The 23249-nt window shown below is 44.5% G+C and overlaps 1 protein-coding gene across 2 annotated transcripts in view; it reads left to right on the forward strand.

The window, feature by feature from the left end:
* The window catches only part of znf532 (zinc finger protein 532), a 122132-nt gene that overhangs the window by 20711 nt on the left and 78172 nt on the right, over window positions 1–23249 (forward strand). Inside the window, exon 2 of one of the 2 annotated variants that reach the window (XM_055630447.1) lies at window positions 12359–12429. The gene's annotated coding sequence lies outside the window, so the exon portion shown is untranslated. Of the gene's footprint in view, window positions 1–11588; window positions 12430–23249 lie in introns of those variants that run through there. The other variant, XM_055630489.1, reaches the window with a different exon arrangement.

The following is a 23249-nucleotide window of genomic DNA, read 5'->3' on the forward strand; positions in this document are numbered from 1 at the left end:
CCAACCGCTCTGGTACACCTCTCCTCCTCCACCACTGCCCTCACTTCCTCCTGGACCAGCCTGCGCCTCTCCTTCCCCTTGGCCTTGTCAAACTGGGGAGATGGGAAGATTCCCAGGCCTGCTCTTCCCCGAGTCACTGCTCCCACCAGGACTCTGTGGCGTATCCGGGACTCTGCTTGCAAGCACGGCTTCACTGGCACTCCACTTCCTCCCAGTTTTCACCTCCACCCCTGCTTGAGCCACCTTGGGGTTGCTGGAGTCCCTGTACAGCATCACGTTCTGGCCCGAGTCACCTTAAACTCCTCCTCCAGGGACTTCAGGGGCAGCTGGAGATTGGTGTTATTTCCGTAAAGGGCGATGCTGCTAAGGCTCCTGGGCAGTCCCAGCCACCTTCTGAGAAAGCTGCTGACTTTCCTCTCCAATCTCTCTACGATGGATATTGGGACTTCGTAGACAAGCAGTGGCCAGAGTATCCTTGGCAGGATACCATGCTGGTAAATCCATGCCTTGAACTTGCCGGGAAGCCCTGACCGGCCCACTGCTCTCAACCAGCTCTGCAGCTCCTGACAGGTTGCCTGGACAGATGCTGTATCCTTCAGGCTGCTGTTAAACACCTTGCCAAGACTCTTCACTGGCCTTTCGGAGACAGTTGGGATTGGTGACCCTTCGATGCTGAAGCGGAACCTGTCCATGACTTTGCCCTTCTTCAGCACCAGTGACCTTGATTTTCCTGGCATAAACCTCATCCTTGCCCATCCAATCAGTTTCTCCAACCCCTGCAGGATCCACCTGCTTCCTGGCACTGACTCAGTGGTGACAGTCTGGTCGTCCATGAAGGCTCTGATTGGTGGTTGGCGTATTCCTGGCTTGGTCCAAGGGCCCCGGCACTCTGGTTCAGCAGACTTGACGATCATGTTCATCGCCAAGGCAAAATGGATCACAGAGATGGTGCAGCCTGTGATGATCAAAACCTCTAGTCTGTGCCACTGTGATGTTACTGACCCTAATGAGACTCTCATGCTGAACTGGTTGTAATAGTCCAGGATGAGATCTGCCACTTGGCCCGGCACATGATGCTTGACCATGACTGTCTGGATCAGCTTGTGCGGGATGGAGCCGTAGGCGTTGGCCAGGTCAAGCCAGAGCACTGTCAGGTCTCCCTTTTCCTCCCTGGCCTCTCTGATGAGCTGGGTCACCACTCCTGTGTGCTCTAGACACCCCGGCACTCCAGATAAGCCTCCCTTTTGCACTGAGCTGTCGATGTAGTTATTGCTGGAGAGGATGTTGGTCAGCCGCCTCGCCACTATGCTGAAGAAAATCTTGCCTTCAACACTTAACATGGAGATGATTCTGAACTGATCGATCTTCTTGGAATCTTCTTCCTTTGGGATCTAGACTCCTTCAGCGAATTGCCACTGCTGCGCCACATTTCCTCTCCTCCAGATGAATTTCAGGATCTTCCAAAGCCGTTTCAGTAACAAGGGGCAGTTCTTGTAGACCCTGTAGGGGACTCAGCTCGGGCCAGGGGCTGAGCCAGCTCTTGCTCTCTTGATAAAGTCCTGGACCTCTTTCAGGAGTGGCTCTCTACTATCAAACTCCTTGATGGGTGGAGGTGGTTTTATCAGGATGTTGCACTGGCCCAGCTCGTGCTGCCTGACGGGGTCACTGTAGGTCGTCTGGATGTGCCAGTCGATCTCTTCCTTAGAGCAAGCCAAACTCCCGCTGCGCTTCTGCCCTAGCGGTTGTTTGGTGAAGCTGAAGGGGTTGGCTATGAAGGATGCTCGCTTCCTGGCTCTTTCCTTCCGCCGTCTTCAGTGCCACTCAGCTCTACGGAGAGTCATCAGCTTCTTCCTCAGGATGGTTCGCAGCTCAGCCAAGGGGGGACGTTGCTCTTCCCTGGCCTCTTTATTCTGCTTCTTGAGGGACTTCAGCTCCTGCCGGATCTTGTGGATCTTCGTTGCTCGTGGGTTCATGGTGAAAGGTGTTCTGGCCGGCTTCTTCTCCACTTCTCCAAACCTTTCCACAGCTAGGCTGATGATGATTGTCATCATCGTCCACAGCCTTCGGTCCACGTCTCCCTTCGCAGTTGCTTCTAGCACCTTGTCAACGACCTCATCGAACTGATGCCAGACTGCCGTCTTGCTGGCCTGAGGCCATCTGACTCGAACCTTCTCTGGAGAACTGTTCCGAGGGACTAGTTGGGCCACTTGGAGGCTTCGGGCTCAATGGGGTGATTCCGGGTCCGGCTCCTCCTGCATCTCACCAGGTAAAATACCTGTGCGTTGTGACACTCCCTGTCCCTCCAAACACTTCATCCGGGTCTGGTGAATCTTCAGGCCTCAGCTGTTCTTGCAAACCTTACCACATCTGCATTTGATACTCATAGTCGGTTGTCCGTCCCATTAGTCGTTAACCTTTGATCCATCCAATTGAGGTGCTCATCCTCCCCCCCTCTCGGGCACCCCTGGGGTTATTTTTCCATGTGTTTTTCTGTAGCGTGATTTGGGTCTCCTCCTCTCAGAGGATGCGGTTTGGGCTGCCAACCCGCCCCGCCCCGGTTGCCGTCTTTCCGAGCTGTCCACTGTCCCTCCAGTCGTCACCACCCTATTCTTGGTTGTCAACCAGTCTATTCCTGGTCGCCACTAGTTTCACCAGCACAGTGATCAAATACATCGATAGATGCTCCTGAACACATCATCAGTGATGTAACCTGGGGTCATTGGGTGTTTCGGGTCTTTCAACATCAGACACCCTCACCCAGGCGACCCAGCCGTGGTTGATCAGACCACGACTTGTGTTCAGGTGGCATTCACTCCTCCCCATGGACCTCCTCTCGTGATCCAGAGTCATCTCGAGGCCTTCTCCGCTGCCTCTGTGGGGTTCTTGATGGCCTTTCTCCTTGCCACTCCGTTGATGTCCAGTGCACTCAAGGTTTTGTAGAGCGATTGCCCTGCAAAACCTCTGCAGTCAACCTCGATGGGCATACACCTTGCCTTCCAGCCCTGCTTGCGGCAGTCTATGACCAGTTCTTCATATTTGGCCATCTTCCTCTCGTGGGCCTCCTCCAGACGGTCCTACCACGGCACTGTCAGTTCCAACAAGACAATGTTTTTGGTCGCCTCTGAGACCAGGAGGATATCTGGCCTCAGGGTGGTTATGGCAATCTGCTGTGGGAACTTCAGCTGTTTCAGCTGTAGGTTAATTAGCCTCTGCAAATTGCCTCTAATGTGTATGGAGTGGATGAGAAAGTGGGGTAACATAGAACTAGTGTGAATGGGTGTTCGGTGGTTGGCATGGACTCGATGGGCTGAAGAGCCTGTTTCCATGCAGTATCTCTAGACTAAACTAAATAAATTTGGAAAATGTATTCAATAGTTCAGTGTTGAAGTATTTTAGGATAATCCCGTCCCATTCCCTTTTCTTCCCTACTGAGCAACATCCATACCTGTGTTTCTCTGACTTACCTGGATGTGTGTTTCAGCATAAAGTTTATATTCCTCATCTTCTGCCACGGACTGCTGTGGAGGCCAAGTCAATGGATATTTTTCAGATGGAGATTGATAGATTCTCGATTGGTATGGGTATCAGGTTATGGGAAGAAGGCAGGAGAATTTAGTTGAGAGGGAAAGATGGATCAGCCATGATTGAATGGCAGGATAGATGATGGGCCGACTGACCTAATTCTGCTACTAAAACTTATATTGATAAGAGTTATATTTATAACTCTGACTGTAAAACACCTGACTCGGGAATTTTGACATGCACAGGCTTTGTCATTGTCATACTCATTTTGCCATAATGCTCAGGCTCTTCCTGAAGCATTTTACCTCATTCATGCCGTCTGGGTGTCACTGGCCTATTCCTAATAGCCTGTTTAGAGTCCGGTACAATATTTGGCTCAAAGACCACAATTTAGGTCAAAGTGGGCAATAATTACAGATTATATCCACAAAAGTACATTCGTGAACCAAAATAAAAACAGAAAATATTAGGAATACACGGCATGTTGGGTCGTGTCTATGGAGATGGATGACTGTTATGGATATCAGAGCAAATTAGGTTCTTACAACCAATTATTGTCACTCATTGACACTTCTGTGCTACATAACTGTTAACAGAATTTAAGTTTCCTACATGCAGTCATGTTTTCAGATTATTCCAAGTATGATAGATTGATCTTTTTGCTACATGGTTTGTGTAACTGAGCTGATTTTAGGGCAGAGCCTCCTGGAAGTGATGACAAAGGTGAATAAGGTAGTGAAAATGGCATTTGGCAAATTTGAGTCAAAACATGAGTATAAAAGTTGGGACATCATATTGCAAATACACAAAACAAAATGTTGGTCAGATTACACAGATTACACTTGGAATATTGCTTACAGTTCTGGTCACTACACTTCAGGAAAGATATGGTAGCAATAGAGAGAGAGCAGAGGAAATTCACCAGGAAGTTGAATGCAATAGACAGTTGTAGTTATAAAGAAACATTAGATAGGCTGGGCTTATTCTCACTGAAACAAAGGTTGCTTTAAAGGTTTATAAATTTTATTTTTGAGAAGCATAAATAGAGGGGATGGTCAGGGACTTTTTCCCAAGGTAGGAGCTTCTCGAAAAAGAGATCCGCAGGTTAGGTTTTTCACACAGGTGATGTTCCGCTGGATTGGAGGAAGGCTAACATCACTCCTCTCTTTAAGAAGGGTTTAACCACCAACCCAGCGAATTATCGTCCTGTTTCATTAACAAGTACTTGCTGCAAATTGCTGGAGCATTTAATTGATTGTAATCTGATGCGACACATGAGCAAACATAACATTCTTGCTGACAACCAACATGCATTTAGGAGGCATAGATCATGCGAGTCTCAGCTTATCCTGACGACAAATGACCTGGCCAAGCACCTTGATAGTAACGTCATCACGGATTTAGTTGTGCTGGACTTTTCTAAAGCATTTGATGTCATCCCTTCGGAAGCTTGGCTTCTATGGTGTTCGTTCCAACACAAAACGATGGATTTCCAGTTTCCTGACAAAACGCCTTCAGCGTGTGTGTGTGAACGGAAAGAGCTCCAATTGGCATCCAGTGTTGAGTGGTACACCTCAGGGCACAGTACTTGGCCCACACCTATTTTTGCTTTACATAAATGACATCCATGAAAAAGTCGCAAGTACGACCAGACTTTTCGCTGATGATTGTTTGCTGTACTGTCCAATGATGACGTTAGCAATGATCCAACCATCAGCTGATGATGAAGATGCTCTCCAAAAGGATCTCGATACAATGGTTGAGTGGTCACAACAATGGGGCATGCAGTTCAACCCTTCCAAATGTGAAACTATGCGTGTCACCAGAAAGAGGAATCCAGGCGAAACATCTTACAATATAATGTAAATGTATCGATGGAAGAAATGTTTTTATTTGTGTATGGGTCCCATGCTGCAACTGCGTAGTCCAAATGAGGTCTAACGAGAGTGAAGTATAGCTTCTCCTTGACAGAAGTTGAACGATGATGAAAGTTGCGCCTCAGAAAGTTTAGGACACCTGTTGCTTTCACTGTTGCATGATGAGTCTGACCATTCCAATGCAGATCATTCTGCAATTTGATGCCAAGATACTTGGTTTGTTTGGATTCTTCAAGGATGCTCTCCCTAATCCAAACAAACCAAGTATCTTGGCATCAAATTGCAGAATGATCTGCGTTGTTAATGTTAAATGGTCAGATCGAGATAAACTACAAGACCTACACCAAACCCAAACCAATTAGGAGCAGACCAGGGCATTCGACCCAATTCGTGATCCCAGCTACAAAGACAGATGTATACAGCAATTCGTTCTTCCCCCGCACAATTAAAGCATGGAATAATCTCCACCCAACTATAGTTACCCAACCAGATGCAACTAAATTTAAAGTAGCTCTTTCTTCCCAATAACCCTTTCTGGCTTAAGCCCTCCCTTCACCACCTCCAGTTTAAATTCCATTTGGAATATTTTGGAGGACCAAGAAACCAAGAACCAAGAAGAACAGGGTGGTGATTATCTGGAGCAAACTGTGAAGGAGGTGATGAAGGCAGATACAATTAAAGGCCTTTCCCTGAAATAGGATAGGAAGAAAGGAATATGGGCCTAATGTGGGCAAATGGGATTTGCCCGAATAAAGATCAAGATGAGCGTGGACAAAATGGGCCAGAAGGACCCATATCTGTGCAGTACAACTCTTATTCTTATTAGAAATGTCAAGAGGAGTTTTAGAGAATTAGTGTTACACAAGAGCTTCATTTTTCAATCTAAAGGATATCTAACGGATATATCTGTAACTGCTATAATTTGGATGTCCATTTTCAAAATGAAAATGACTTTTTAAAGTGTCTGTGAAGTTTAGGAATGGTGTAAGAGAGTGTGTCCGTATTGTATTGGCAGCAATGAATGCTGTCTCATTTTGAATTATTTTAAAAGCACACATCAGATGAGCTGTTAAGCGGGATCAAGGAAAGAGCGTTCATGTCGCAGCCCTGTTTTCACCAATCTTTCCATCACCACACACAAGAAGCGCTAGACAGACACCATTGTATGCAGATGCCGAGATGTGTGGTCAGCTCTGGCTGAACAACTTCTAATCTTGTGTGTGGACTCGAAGAAGAAGAGAATGCTATTAAGCAGTTCATTGGCTTTTCTCAACAATCATAAAAATATCCCCACAGCCCTTTTTTCTTAATTTTTAATTTGTGCATCTGATAATTAAGGGACAACTGCAGAGTAGTTACTTTTTTATCAAAGCATGCTGTAAGAATTTCCACTTCAATCACAGCTAGAGATAAAATAAACACGCTTCCATCGCTTGAGGCAATTAATAAAAGAATTCAACCAAAGAACAGGAATAGGTATTGTAGTTAGGCTTTGGATTATACAATTCCTGGTGTCCCCTCATTCAGAATATCCATGCTTCATAATGCTTATAATGCAGTAAGAAACAGGAAACACACATTCATGAGTGAGGATTTGTTCCTTCCATCTGGAGGAATAATGCCAATGGCAACAACTCGTAAACATTGTTTCATAATGCGTTTTATGTGGCAGATGTGATAGAGACAGAAGGAAAAGAAGTGGAGGAGTTGCGCTTCTGATCAGTGAGGCTGTCACAGCGGCGACATGTCAGATCGTTTGCCTACTGAAGCTATATGTGTAGAGCTTGAAATCACAAAAGGTCCAAGCAATCTATCATCGACCCCCCTGCTACCTTGGTAGCAAGTGGGAAATAGAGGAACACATATGTAGACAGATTACTGAAAGATGCCATAGTACCAAGGTTGTTTTACTGGGTGACTTTAACTTCCCTAATATTGACCGTAGACTTGCTCAGTGCCAAAGGTTTAGAAGGGGCGGAATTAGTTATCAGGAATTAGGTGTATCTAAGAGGGTTTCCTGAAACAGTATGTGGTCAGCCCAACCTAAGAAGGCTGAACCTTGTGTTGGGAAGTGAGCCTGGCCAGGTGACAGAAGCGTCCCGACTAGAAACGTCGCCTATTTCCTTCGCTCCATAGATGCTGTCTCACCCGGTGAGTTTCTCCAGCATTTCTGTCTACCTGGCCAGGTGACAGGTGTGTCACTGCAGGAGGAGAATTAGGAGACATTAGCTATAGAGAGAGGTTGGAGAGACTTGGATTATTTTCTATAGAATGATAGAGGAACACTAAACACAGATGGGGAGAACTGATAGAGGTCTATAAAATTATGTGAGGCACGGACAGGGTAGATGGCCTGAACCTTTTTCCCAGGAAGTAAATATCAAATACTAGGGGACATAGCTTTAAACCGGGAGAGGCTAAGTTTAAAGGAGTTGTGCAGGACAAGTTTTTACACCGAGGCTTGAGGGTGCCTGGAACTGCAGGGATGATGGTTGGCGCAGATATGATAGTGGCATTAAATAAACTTTTAGACAGGTACATGGATATGCAGGGAATGGAGGGATATGGAATAGGTGCAGGCTGATAAGAGTTGATCTTGGCATCATGCCAGGTACAAACATTGTGGGCCGAAGTGCCTGGCTTTTTGCTGTACTTTCTATGACCCTCCTGGCCTTCAGTTGTGTCAAAGGATCCCTAGAAAGGACTGCAGAATTGCAGACATGATCCTTGGAGCACCTGTGATTGCATGAGATCCGTGAATTTGAATTTCCAAAACTATCCCATTTTGTGAATGAACAAAGAATTGGATAATTATGTGAAGAAAAGTGTGATCATATAGTGCCACTGTATTGCATTTTATGATATTTCCTGGGGACCTAGACTGACCAGATGCATAGATTGCAGAATTCCCTTCCGGTACTGCTTGTTTATTTTAAGTAAAATACTGAAAATTTGAGCTGTTTAACATATTTATATGAACATGAATGATTTCTGTATACATTTTGAACCACAAAGTATGATTATTCTGAGATTCATAAAGTCATACAGCATGTAAACGGGGTCTTCAGCCGAACTCATCAATGTCAACAGATGCTTATCAATTGCTAATCCTATTTTGCATGTCACTCTATTCCTTTCCTATCTGTGTACCTATCCAAATACTTTTAAGACGTCACAATTGATTTGCCTTAACCACCACGTCTAACAGATATTCCAGATATCCACCACCCTCAGTGTGGCAACACCTGACCCATGAATATATTCATGGCTGGCATTTGAGAGGTTTAGGGGTCAGATAGGAAAATGGATTGTGGCGCAGGTTCAAATTCTATCTTATTGAAAGATGGAGCAAGAATGATAGGTTGCATAGCCCTTTTTGCTTCTATTCCCGGTAATGAATAATTGACCACAAGTAATTTTCTTGCACGTAGCTGGATGCAACTTACTTCTTCGTGCCTTAATATGAAAGGATTGTCATGTCAGAACATTAAATAGTACTCCTTCTATTGGACATGTCATTACTGGATTTTGCATAAGTGTTTAAATGATTTGCAAACCAAAATAAACAAATTGAACAAAAGGAGTGTTGTTAGCACTACTGTGATCAATAAATATAACATTCAACAGGAATTATCTTAGGTAGTCATTACAGTTCAGGAAAGATGTTGGGAACTTAATTGAGGGTGCAGAAGTGGTTTACCAAAATACTGCCTGGATAGAGGCATTAGCTAAAAAGCAAGGTTTTCTCTGGAATATTGTTTTGGCTGGATCATTGGAGGTTGAAGGAGGACTTCATAGAAATATATACAATTGTATAATTAGATCGTAGACATTTAAAACTTTTATCACAGGGTGAAAATGTCAAAGTCTTGAAGGCATATTTTTAAGTTTGGAGGGGATGTGCGGGGCAAAATTTTATACAGGGACAGGTGGGTGCCTGGAACGTGCTGCCAGGGGTGGTAGTGGGTAGATACAATAGTGCATTCAAGAGGCTTTTAGTTATGATATTTATTTACGTATGCATGGACAACACGCAGGCAGATGAGATTAGTTTAACTTGGCACCATGTTCAACATGGACATTGTGGGCTGAAGGACTATTCCTGTGCTGTAGTGTTCTATGTTCTAATCTGGGATTTGCTTTGCTCCTGCAGAGAGCAATGTGTTCTGGCAACTGAGTAAGCAAAATTCAGCCAGGTCAGTTTTGCTGCTGCTCGACATGTTTAAACTCATCTAGTCAGCTTGAGGAAAGTAAAATTACCAGCTACATATTTTAATAACATCAACTTGTATTTATTTGACCCTGTAACAAATAAAGCATCCCAATTTGCTATTTCTGGTGTCAAATAAAAATTTACATGAAGATATTAGAGCAGCTGGTTTAAAATTTAGTAAAAGGGATAGGTTTTAAGTAGCATCTTCACAGCACGAAAAAGGAAATAATCTGAGGGATTTGTTTGTGAGGTAGAGGCCATTCAGCATGTCAAGTCCATTCTGGCTCGCTGCTCATATTTCCAACTGGTTTCCTCTAACCCTGCAACCTCACTCGCATGCAGGTCAACTCCCATTTGATTCTTTTGCCACTTACCTACTGTAGCCAACTAACCTATTATTCACCTATTAGAAGGTCTTTGGGATGTGAGAGGAAACCAGAGTATCTGCCGGAAGCCAACAAGGTTTTGTGGAGAACTTGCAAAATGCTCACATGCAGCATCTTAATTCAAAATGGAATCTGGGCCTTGGACGTGCGCTTCACAGTGGTAGATGGTCTGCTATTCAGGACTGATATGGGAAGAAATGTCTTCACTCAGAGGGTGGTGAGTCCTTGGAATCTTCAAACCCAAGAGGATATGGTCACTCAAGTACCCCGTTCCTGCCTTCTCCCCATAATCCCCTGACTGCTATTTTTAAGAGCCCTATCTAGCTCTCTCTTGAAAGCATCCAGAGAACCTGCCGCCACCACCCTCTGAGGCAGAGAATTCCACAGACTCACCACTCTCTGTGAGAAAAAGTGTTTCCTCGTCTCCGTTCTAAATGGCTTACTCCTTATTCTTAAAATGTGCCCCTGGTTCTGGACTCCCCCAACATCGGGAACATGTTTCCTGCCTCTAGCGTATCCAAACCCTTAACAATCTTATATGTTTCAATGAGATACCCTCTCATCCTTCTAAACTCCAGTGTACAAGCCCAGCTGCTCCATTCTCTCAGCATTTGACAGTCCCGCCATCCCGGGAATTAACCTTGTAAACCTACGCTGCACTCCCTCAATAGCAAGAATGTCCTTCCTCAAATTAGGGGACCAAAACTGCACACAATACTCCAGGTGTGGTCTTACTAGGGCTCTGTACAACTGCAGAAGGACCTATTTTCTCCTATATTCGATTCCTCTTGTTATAAAGGCCAACATGCCATTCGCTTTCTTCACTGCCTGCTGTATGTGCATGCTTACTTTCATAGACTGATGTACAAGGACCCCCAGATCCTGTTGTACTTCCCCTTTTCACAACTTGACGCGATTTAGATAGTAATCTGCCTTCCTGTTTTTGCTACCAAAGTGGATAACCTCACATTTATCCGCATTAAACTTCATCTGCCATGCATCTGCCCACTCCTCCAACGTGTCCAAGTCACCCTGGTTTCTCATAGCATCCTCCTCACAGTTCACACTGCCACCCAGCTTTGTGTCATCTGCAAATTTGCTAATGTTACTTTGAATCCCTTCATCCAAATCAGTGATGTATATTGTAAATGGCTGCGGTCCAAGCACCGAGCCTTTCGGTATCCCACAAGTCACTGCCTGCCATTCTGAAAGGGACCCGTTAATCCCTACTTTTGTTTCATGTCTGCCAACCACTTCTCTATCCATGTCAGCACTCTACCGCCAATAGGGGCAATACCATGTGCCCTAATTTTGCCCACTATTCTCCTATGTGGGACCTTATCAAATGCTTTCTGAAAGTCCAGGTACATTACATCTACTGGCTCTCCCTTTTCCATTTTCCTAGTTACATCTTCAAAAAATTCCAGAAGATTAGTCAAGCATGATTTCCCCTTCGTAAATCCATGCTGACTCGGACCGATCCTGTTACTGCTATCCAAATGTTCGGCTATCTCATCTTTTATAATTGACTCCAACATCTTCCCCACCACCGATGTCAGGCTAACTGGTCTATAATTCCCTGTTTTCGCTCTCCTGCCTTTCGTAAAAAGTGGGATAACATTAGCTACCCTCCAATCCACAGGAACTGATCCTGAGTCTGTAGAACATTGGAAAATTATCACCAATGCATCCACGATTTCTAGCCACTTCCTTAAGTACCCTGGGATGCAGACCACCTGGGGATTTTTCAGCCTTCAGTCCCATCAGTCTATCCAACACCATTTCCTGCCTAATGTGGATTTCCTTCAGTTCCTCCGTCACCCCAGATCCCCTGGCCACTAGTACACCAGGAAGATTGTTTGTGTCCTCCTTAGTGAAGGCAGATCCAAAGTACCTGTTTAACTCATCTGTTGATCTTGTTGATTGCCAGAACAAGCAGGAAGTTGAATTGCCTAATTTTGCTTCTATTCATCACATGGTTGTGTGTGAATAGATAATGGGACCCGTGAAGTGCGTGTTGGACATTTGAGGAACATTGCAGGAAGATGATGTCATTAGCCTGCAATGAGGCAGAAGAAGATGGGGAAGGAAAGATTGCCAACCGTGTGTATTTGAAAGAGGAGCAAAGTTCTCCTAATAATGCTTGCTTGTTAAATTTAACCCCTTGGATTACACAATTAAGCAACCACTTCAGTTTGTTTTTGGAAATAATGTAACGGAAGGAAATTGCTGTTATATAAAAAATGTCCGGGGCAGCTGAAATTCTTTGTCCCTTTTTCTCTTTGAATGTTGTCCCTATAGTGATCATGGTAAGATTCAAATTGGACTGATGTGCTTTTTCTGGCTTTTCTCCTCTGAAGGCATTGAATCTAACTCCACGGACACGTTTACTCTGGAGGAATTTGGCATTCTTTAGAGAAATACCAAGTCAGTAAGTGTCCATTCTACATATAAGACTAATTACTGAATGCAAGAATGCTACATAGCCAGGTGTGGCTTTGTGGACTGTTCCTTCCTTTATTTGGTGGCCAATTATATGCGCGTGCTGCAGATTTGATCTTTTATAAATTCTACAGTCCTAGAGTATGGGAATCTGCATTGTTTATTCCCACTTCCCCAACCTGTGAAGCATTTTGCTTGTTGTTTTGTTATGATCCACTAACCTAATTAACCAGAGTCGAGTTAGCCTCTTTAAGGAGTGAGCTTTGTACGTTCTACTGTAAAGGGACTGTCCCATTTGGGCGACCTAATTGGCGAGTTTAGAAGAGTTTGAAAAAATGTCATGTTAAAGACCTCCTTCGACTATGTAGAAGACCTCCTTCGACTTTGTTGAAGACCAGTTTCGACTAGCTCCGACTAACTACGACTAACTTCGGGAAAATTGGACACCGAATAGTGAAGACTACCTCCTTCGACCTCCCTTCGACTAAGATGAAGGCTATCTACGACTACCTTTGACTATCCTCGATTACCTACGACTAACATGCCAACCTACTACGACTAAACCTACGAGTAAAAAATGTATCGATTTTTTCCATGGCGACCTTTTTTTACTAGAGGGCATTTTTTAACATATTGAAAAAAATGCCGCAACCTAGCTGAGACCTCGAGTACACGGAGACCACTGTCGAGAGTTACAAAGACCTCCTACGACCTTGTGTCGACCATGCTGCGAGTATGAGTCGAGGGCAAACTCGCCAGAACTCGCGGATTAGGTCGCCCAAGTGGGACAGGCCCTTAAGACACAATGTGATTAGTCTGTGTGCATTTGTTGCTTTAAGCAATATCCCGGCTTTAAAGTCTGTTTTCAAGTCTGCCTTGACAGTAAAAGTTACAAATGATTAAATAGTTCATAACATTATACTTCTACTTGCAATTAAAAAAGCATTAGATTCCCAAAGCACTCTATTCTGAGGTCTGCAGTGGAACGGAATTACCCAATTGCAAAATACAAGGATATACTGGAAGCACCATGTAACAATGCAACATCACTACTAACTTCTTGCAGTCCCTGTCTGTGCTCACTCACAGAGACAACATCGCATACAGGCTGATATTGAGAACCTCAAGCCCATGTGCAAGGAGCATCCAGAAGGCTGGTATAAATGGGAGAAGGTAATCATTTAAGATGGCTTGCATGACGTGTGCGATAATGTGCTCGGACGAAGTCCATAATTACCAGTCGGAATTATACTCAATGAAGCATTCACATATTATTTCTGCTTCAAATAAAGTCACAAACTAAACATATTCACCAATCAAGACATGATATATCCCACAATGACATGCAGCAAAATTATAAGTCAGTATCTCAACTCTTTTTACACATTGCAATTAAAGTTCTTTCCACTTCCAAACAAAAATGTGGTTGGATTATTCAGCGTATGATCAACCTGTGTCAATAAATCCTGGACCATGGTAACATATATGCGTACGATTAGTTGTGAATGTTGCTCATTAAATAACTACAGTACTGATACTCCATATTAAGAGCATTGATTTGCCGGTAAAATGAATTCTGTAATAACGTGTCAATGGCAGCAGTGACAATCGAACACTGCGGTTTTAATATTCCACGTGTTCACAATTTAAGGATCTTTATGGATTAAAACAAATAATAACATTGGGAATTAAAACACATTTGATTGCATTCCGTTATCAAACATAGTCAATGTTTGCTCTGAAGACATTCCCAGGACAATAGGGTCAGGGGGGGGGGGGGGGTGTGGGGGGGGGGGGGGTGGGGGGTGGGGGGGGGGGGGGGGTGGGGGGGGGGGGGGGGGGGGGGGGGGGGGCGTGGGGGGGGGGGGGGGGGGGGGGGGGGGGGGGGAGGGGGGGGTGGGGGGCAGGGGGGGGGGGGGGGGGGGGGGGGGGGGGGGGGGGGGGGGGGGGGGGGGTTACGGCAGTCGTGGGTTGGATGGGTTGAGGCAGGTGAATTAATACATGTTGGTTGGAGTAGGTAAAATTGTGAGGGGAGAACACGGTGGTGTTGATTGGGGGGGGTTCAGTACGGGATGGATGGGGGTAGACAAACGGTGCTGGAGAAACTCAGCAGGTGAGGCAGCATCTATGGAGCGAAGGAAATAGGCAATGTTTCGGGTCGAGACCCTTCTTCAGACTGTTCCCCCCATTCTTCTTGAATGGGAGGATCAGTACAGGATGAATGGGGGGGGGGGAGATCAGCGCAGGATGAATGGGGGAGGGGGGTCAGTACAGTGTGGATCGGAGGGTCTGTTCAGGATGAATGGAGGATCACTACAGCATGAATGAGGGGAAGGTGCAGGGTAAATGGAGTGTGGGTCAGTACGGGATGAATGCGTGGATTAGTACAGGATTGATGGGGGATCACTACAGGATGGATGGAGGAGAAGTGCAGGATGGATGGGAAAGGGGTAAGTACAGGATGAATTGGGGAACCAGTGTAGGATGGGTGGGGGGGGGGGGGGGGTGCAAGAGGTGGATAGGGTGATCAGCGCAAGATGAATAGATTGGGGGCGGTAGATGGGGAGGGGGGCACAGGGGATGTCAATGAGGACTGAATAGAGGGGGAAATGGGATCAGTGCAGGATGGAGAGGAGGGGTCCCAGGATAAGGGGGGGGGGGGGGGGGTTGGAGGGGGCATACAAGAGAAGAGAGGGGGGGGGGGCGAGGGGCGAGATGGGGATGAAGGAGGGTCAGCTCAAAGATCCCATAGCTATAGGATCTATAGTGCAGCTGCTTCAGAAGGGTCGGAGCGAATGACGGGTCCCGCACAGCGGCGGCCGTGATAGCGGCTCCATCTCCTCCTCCCGCACGCCGCCCTGATAAGGGCCTCTGCGTGCAGACCCGTTGGCGGGTTTGCAGGCAGCGGCCGCTATCAGGGCAAGCGGGGGGGAGGGAGGAGGAGGAGATGGAGCCGCTGTTCAGGGCCCGTCATTCGCTGCGACCCTTCCTCACCCCGCACCTAGTATCTTTCCCACGCAATACAGCCGTCACTGCTGACACAAAACGTCGCAATCCTTTTCTCCAGAGATGCTGCCTGACCCGTGGAGTTACTCCAGTTTTTTGTGTCTGTCTTCGGTACAAACCAGTATCTGGTTGCCAAGCCGGGCAAAATGACTCGGTGTTTAGGTTGCCCGGCGGCGCTTTGAGTGGTCAGTGGCACCCGGGCAACCATTAATTTCGAGCCCTGATGTACCTGCTTGCCCATACTACCAACTACCCACTGCCTCAACTGTGGCAGAATCTGCAAATCTTGCGTTGGTCTCGTTCATCCTCTCAGGCCTCACAGAACTGGAGTGAACATATGTCATCTTGGATCCCGAGGGACTGCAAAAGATAAAGACAAGTAAAATTTAACATTTGATGTAAATGGGATAGACAAACAATGAAAAAGAACATCAATTGAAAAGAGATTAACCTTTTCTGTGCATTTGATTTCCTCTTGGTCATAACAAGCAGTGATATTAAGGACCTCCTAACTTCTGTTCTTCAATTATTAAAATCTCTTAAATTACACCCCGCCATCAAATAACAGTCATAGATAGTTTAGGGCTGCATAATGGCTGGTTTGTCTGGCTTGGTGCCCAAAGAGACTTTGCTTGCAGATTCATTTTGCACCAAGTCAATTCAATTCTGAAACCTATGATAAATGTAAACTTCAACTGAAAATCAATTTTGATCAAATTGTCAATCCAGCGATATCACTGTGCACTCAGCCTTTCTGCTGCTAAATGGTCATGCTGGTTTACAGTCCATGGCTTTGTAAAGATCTTTTAGATCAGCGATTTTCAACTTGTGGCTCACATGCACCCCAATTTGCTCACTGCTGCTGCTGCTAGTTATTTTAACATTCAATGCACTTGTTTTTCCTCATTTCGAATCTGCTTTGTAGACATTGAACAAAGTAGGAAGGATTATAACATATTAATTAGTAAGGTGATAGTGAGATATAACACAAAAAAAAAATTAAATGTTCATGGAAAATAAGTAATGTAGTTGCAGCTAGCAAAATGCAATGAAGGCAGCAGGAGTGGCCAACTAACCATATAACCATATAACAATTACAGCACGGAAACGGGCCATCTCGGCCCTACAAGTCCGTGCCGAACAAATTTTTTTTTCCCCTTAGTCCCACCTGCCTGCACTTATACCATAACCCTCCATTCCCTTCTCATCCATATGCCTATCCAATTTAAATTGTCACAAATGTATTGAGAATCGCCTGTCTTAATACTGCTGGAAAGGAAGATTGTGTGGACCTATAATTGTGTATGCTGCACTGTTGCCAGGCCAATAGCCGAGCTATCTGAATGTAATACTGTGCAGCTATGTGCCCCAGGAATTACATTCAAATAAAATTCCGAGAATTGAATCTAAAAACTATTGCAAGAAATGCTTTGAGATAAATATCACGTGTAATTGCCATGTGCAAAATTAGAATAACATTTAAACAGTCAGCAGTGAGATAATGGAGGATATTATTGATGTTCTTCTGTGGGATGATAACTGCCATGATACCAGGTAAACTACTTTTCTGATATGTTGCCAATATAATCTTGCATTTGCACCCTACAAGGGGCCTTGGTTTAGCATATCTCTGAAATTAAAATCAGGTGATATCCCCGCAACAGATACCTAATCCTATCTAAGCAGTTTCCCTGCTGGGCAGTTAGGTTAATCTTTACGTAAAATGTGAGTGTGTGGGATGTGTTATCAATCAGGTGTTTGTCTTTAGATATTCTGCAGGGTGTTTTTTGTAATATTATGACTATAATGTCAGGCGTTGAGATTGTTTTAAACATAAAAATGAGGCCTGGTGTCAGTAGGAATGATGAACTACTGTGGGTGGAATGCATTTCGTTGTCTCTGTACTGTACACTGACAATGCCAATTAAATTGAATCTGAATCTGAATCTGAACCTCCATTGAATGCCTCATCTCCTCACTCTTTATGTTGCTTCCAATTTTGATAATGAAAGTGAAACTGTGCTGGCCGCCGCCTGGTGTTTTGTGGCATTTCCAACATGCTGTCGCTTTTGAGTCAGATATTTATATTGATCATACATCTGTTAACAAATGGTTCCTCTGCAACATGCATCTTGCTGAGGGTTTCTAGACAGAGCTGCTGGAGCTGTGGAATGCTGTGTAACCAGAAATGTGACGTGGCTGAATGCTATCATGGCTGAAAGCTGTTTAGCTGGCCCTACACTGCCTGAAAACAATCTTTTTTTATTTAAAAAAAAGTAAAGGTCCTGTATGTGACATTATAGTGTTGTTCGTCAATGTAATATATTACCATCACGGTACGCAGCAATATCTAATTGGTTCCCAAAACACAGTTCTCCTTTTTGAGATGGGTGCCCATCCCCCATTTGGAACAACTGCTTTAACCACAAAGCAGTCGTCAACTTTTTTACTAACCTAAAAAGATCACAGGCAAATTCCCCTTTGAGTTTATTTTCTTTTGTAGCATGGTTGAAGGAGAAATTATGATTGGTCTTTATGGAATTTTGAGGTTAATCTTGTTGACATTCTGAGATTTTAGGTATGTGTTCTGCCAGCTCAAAAGTACGTTAGGTGCATTCTTACATTAACCCTCTGAGAACTGCAGTAGTTCAGGACAAAACCCGCATTTTTGTTTTAAAAGAACAAACAATGTTCTTAAAGAACAGTTTGTTTATTCATGATCAGAGATCATGTTAACGTTTGAGGAAATGTACAAACTGCAGGAATTGGGTGGAATCATACAAATTGTGTACCTTTATTTGCTACTCAGCCTTTTTGCTGCGCCTGCAGCAGGCTGCTCATAATCAGGACATCCTATTTAATGTCCGTTGACCTTCTGACCCTACATCCTTTTCTACCACCAAGGCTATATGTATCTGCCCCATTCTCTGGCCCTGCCTCAATCCATCGGTTACTGAAGCACTCATTTTTGGCTTCACTAAAGTGGAAATTAAATGTTATATTCGCTCTAAGCCAATAACTGGTCTTGCATCCTTTATTTTTGATCGTATCTTTGTCTAAAACTTTCCACCCGTCCTCTCATTCACGTCCAACCTTACTTCTTTTCCCCCTTGTTCCACAGCTTGTCTACCAATTCAACAGTCTCATCCTAAAATACCTTTGTCACTTCCTCCTTCTTTACAAAATACCAATCATCCTATTCCCCCAATTCTAGTTTTCTATTAGTTGCTGATTTCCTTTCGTTATATTTTCAGATGTCTTGTTACAAATCCTGAACTTAAGTTCCTAAGTCACTATTCCTCTCTTGAGGATATGGTATACTTTTTGTTTTGATCTAGAAACAGGAAAGTCTGAAAACACTTGGCAGGTCAGGCAGCATCAGCGGAAAGGGAAATATAGTTATCATTTAAGGTTTTCACTTCTTAGCTTGAAATGCTAATTTTATTTTCCTTTCCACAGATGCTGCTTGACCCATAAGTGTTTCTTGCAATTTTGTTTTATTTCAGATCCTCAACCTTAGCTTATCATTGTTGTTTTCATCACATCCTTCAATATGTCTTGGTATAAAATTGTGTCTGCTAATTATCTTCCCCTTGGAGCACTTTACTATGTCAAAGGCTCTGCATAAACCCACATCCTTGCAGTTCATTACATTTCTTAATCTGAATAAATTTAGAAAATTTTGAACTTGCAGTGGACTATTCCCCATCTCTGGGTTTTTTTGAGATAATATTCTTAAATTCATGATTACTTTCTCTCTTTATTCTGGTGTCTGCAGATCTGCTCACTTAATTCTGACTGCATGTACCAATAAATTCAAACTGTAGGCCCACTTGGAAGACTTGATTTGAGTAAAATATAAAGCTGGAAGGCAAGGTGGGGTGGGAGAAAACCTTGTGGATCCCTTCCACTCCTTTCTCTGCCTTGTGCCCCCCCCCCCCCCCCCCCACCATTTTCTAGCTGACTCCCCTCTTCTTCAATCAGTCTGCAGAAGCATCCCCAACGGACATATTGCCTGCCCATTCTCTTCACAGATGCTGCTGGACCCACTGAGCTCCTCTGACACACTGTTTTGCTTAAGGTTTCAACATCTGCAGTGTCTTACGTCCCCAGGCTTGATCCGAGTAGCTGATTATTTCTCTGTTCACAGAAGGGAGTTATGGGATCTGCAGACTTTGAAGTGAGAGTTCAGTTTAAGCCCTCACATTCTTTAGGAGCCCTGTGCACAAGGGCTGCTTTTGCTTTTTGATTTTTTTAAAAACTGCTGCTTTTTTGAGCAGTTAATTTGTATTTCATTTTGACCTTTTCTCTCATATAATTTCTCTTGCACATGTAAAAGCAATTTTGTTGTACATCAGACTAAACTGGATTAAAGAATGTGAACACAACTGCACAATGCAATATCATTTGTCTAACTTTTATGTTTGTTGTGTTTGAGCAGATGGGTTCCAGTTTAGAGGCATAGGCATATGTAACTAATGCTGACATTTCAACACAGCACTGAAACAATACTGCACAGTTAGAGGAACCGTCCATTGGATGAGATATTAAACTGAAGCCTTTGTGTATGGCATAGTCGCCTTCATGTCGCCACTTTGGTGAGGGCACATTTGAAGGATAGTGTACAGTTCTGGTCACCGCAATGCAGGAAGAATTTTTAATGGTTCAAATGTACTTTATTGTCACGGGTATCTCTGTAGGGTGATATTCCTTTTTTGCATAGAGATACTATGCAAAGGCACAAACGTACTAAGTACAAGAATATCAGATTACACTGAGACAGTACGCAAGTGTAGCCCCATCTCCATCCCCATTTTCTGTGATTCGTCGAAAGCTATTAACAATGCAGAATCTTAACTTTGACATAAAGGTGGCGAAAAATCGTAGCGCTATGGGGGATAATTTTCGTGCAAATTTAATTACAATGCAGACAAGTGGTCAAGATGAGAGTTTTAGTAAAAGTATAGATAGAAGATAGTTGAGGATCCCACCTGCAAAGGCATAGCTCGTTATGGCTGAAATTTCTGAAGTTTAATTTAGTTTTAGTTTAGTTTAGAGATAGAGTGCGAAAACAGGCTCTTCGGCCCAGCGAGTCTGCACCGACTAATGATCACCCGTACACTAGTTCTATCCTACACACGAGGGACAATTCGCAGAAGCCAATTAACCTACAAACCCACACATCTTTGGGATGTGGGTGGGAACTGGAGCACCTGGAGGAAACCCATGTGGTCACAGGGAGAAAGTGCAAACTCCATACAGTCAGCATCCGTGGTCAGGATCGAACCCGGGTCCCTGGCGCTGTAAAGCTGCAACACTACCGCTACGCCCCTGTGCCACCCTAACCCTTTGGTTTCAATGTTTTTTTTAAGATGGGAAATGAGTCCTTTAACGTGCAGTGCACTTATTGTTAGTTTTCCCTACTTTGTGCCAAGGATCTCCTGTGTGTGAGATCCAGATTTGGCAGCATAATGGAGTTTCTGGTGCAGTCGGGACTGAAGATCTGCTTTCTCTACTTCAAATCGCAGCATGGTTACAGGGAACGTTTTGAAATTTGATGTATTAAAATCATGTTTTAGTGCATTGTAGAAGTATGATTTAAATGTTTTTTGTTTGAAGCATTTTTAAGATAATGTAGGGCCTACATGAGAGATAGGAGCAGGTGCTTATTATTTTTGTTATTGCTCGACCTCTAAAAACTGGGAGATAATAATACAGACCATCGCCCAGCTCAAAAAGTGGGGGGATCTATCCCCCACCTACCCTCACCCCCCCCCCCCCCCACCTCATGTTCATCGGCCCCCCGCCCCTACCATGGTGAGTTGCTGACCCCCTCCCGGTGTGTTACAGGTGAGGTTGGTGCTTCCTGCAGACACTGAACTGTCCGTGTCGGTCACTAAAGTATATCCCCTGGGCTGGCCGCTAACTACCGGGGGAAACATTGTTAAAAAAGTGGGGGGGGGGAGGGGGGGATACCTTGTCGAATGCCTTACTGAAATCCATGTATACAACATTTACAGCTTTGCCCTCATCGACCTTTTTGGACACATCTTCAAAAAACTCAATCAGATATGTGAGACATGACCTCTCACATACAAAACCATGCTGACTCTACCTAATCAGCCCTTTCCCATCCAAATGCCTGTGTATCCTATCCCTCAGAATACTCTCTCGTAACTTTCCAACTACAGATGTTTAGCTCTCTGGCCTATAGTAATATGTGTTGGATGCTAAAAGATTTCTCTATGATTACAGGCTCAACAACCAACACCTACTCTTTTCTAGCTTTCTCCCCCCACTACAATCAGTAGAAGAGTCCTGACTCTAAATGTCCTCCAGATATGCTACTTGGCTTGCTGAGTTAATCCAACACTTTGTGTTCCATGCAAGATTCCAGCATCCACAGTTCCTTGTGTCAACAGCTGCTATTTTAGTTTAGTTTTGTGTAGAGATACAGCGAGGAAACAGGTCCTTCGGCACACTGTGACAGCACCGACCAGCGATCCCCAGCACATTAACACTACCCTACACACTCGGGCCAATTTTACATTTACACCAAGCCAATTAACCTTCAAACCTGTACGTCTTTGGAGTGCGAAAGGAAACCGAAAATCTAGGAGAAAAACCATGCAGGTAACGGGAGAAGGTGCAAACACTGTACGGACAAGCACCAGTAGTCAAGATCGAGCCTGTGTCTCTGGCGCTGTAAGGCAATAGCTCTATTGCTACGCCGCCGTGCCACCCTCCTGAACTGGAGAAGCACTATTGAGGCAAACAAAGACTCTAATGTCTACCTGCCGATGGTTGGGTGAACAAATCAATACGTGCTATCAATAAATAGAAATCCAGAGATGGGATGAGAGTGACAGCCATCGAAAAATAGAAAATAGGTGCAGGAGTAGGCCATTTGGCCCTTCGAGCAGCACCACCATTCAATATGATCATTGCTGATCACCCCAAATCAGTACCTCGTTCCTGCCTTCTCCCCATATCATTGATTCCATTAGCCCTAAGAGCTATATCTAACTCTGAAACAGTATTTCACTTAGTGTCAGATCAAAGAGCTTGGCTTAAACTTAATGGACATTACCAGAAAATGCAGGAAGATGCAAAAGGGACGCAAAGGGTAACTTTGTCACGGAGCATGGTGAGGATCTGCCAGTGGAAGATGCAGAGGGAAATACAATTACAATGTTTCCAAGATCTTAGGCAGATACATGGATATAAATAATTTAGAAGGATTTGTCCAAACACAGGTAATTGGAACTCAGATAGACCTCTTAGTTGGTGGAGATATTGGTTTCAGTGATGGACTGAGCTGTGTCCACATCTCAGCTCAGTTTCTTGCGGTGTTCGGCTAGGCAGTTTCCAAAGTAGTTAGTCTTCTAAGGAAATGGAGTAGCTGCCTGCTTTCTTGGCCATAGTGTAGATGAGGCGTGTTGGTCAGCGTGAGCAAGTTGTTTACACGCTGTATACTTTATGACTAACTCAGCAGGTCAGGCAGCACCCCTGGAGAAGATGGATAGGTGACTTTTTGGGTTGGGACCCTTCTTCAGACTGATTGCAGGGGTGGGAGGAAAGAAAGCTAGAAGAGTGGAGGGGGGCAGGCAGGTCAAAGGTGAACACAGGCGAGGGGTGTTTTGATAGGCAGATGGTTGAACAAGGGGCAGAAATGAAAAACACACCAGATGGGGATTGGAGAATTGTGAATTGTGTAGCTCGAGGATGATGATGACAAATTATTTAGGAATGTAGGCGGAGAGAGAGAGAGGAGGGGAGAGATATGTGCAGGTCTGCCATGGC

Source organism: Leucoraja erinacea, chromosome 1, assembly GCF_028641065.1.
Source record: "Leucoraja erinacea ecotype New England chromosome 1, Leri_hhj_1, whole genome shotgun sequence".
NCBI lineage: Eukaryota > Metazoa > Chordata > Chondrichthyes > Rajiformes > Rajidae > Leucoraja > Leucoraja erinaceus.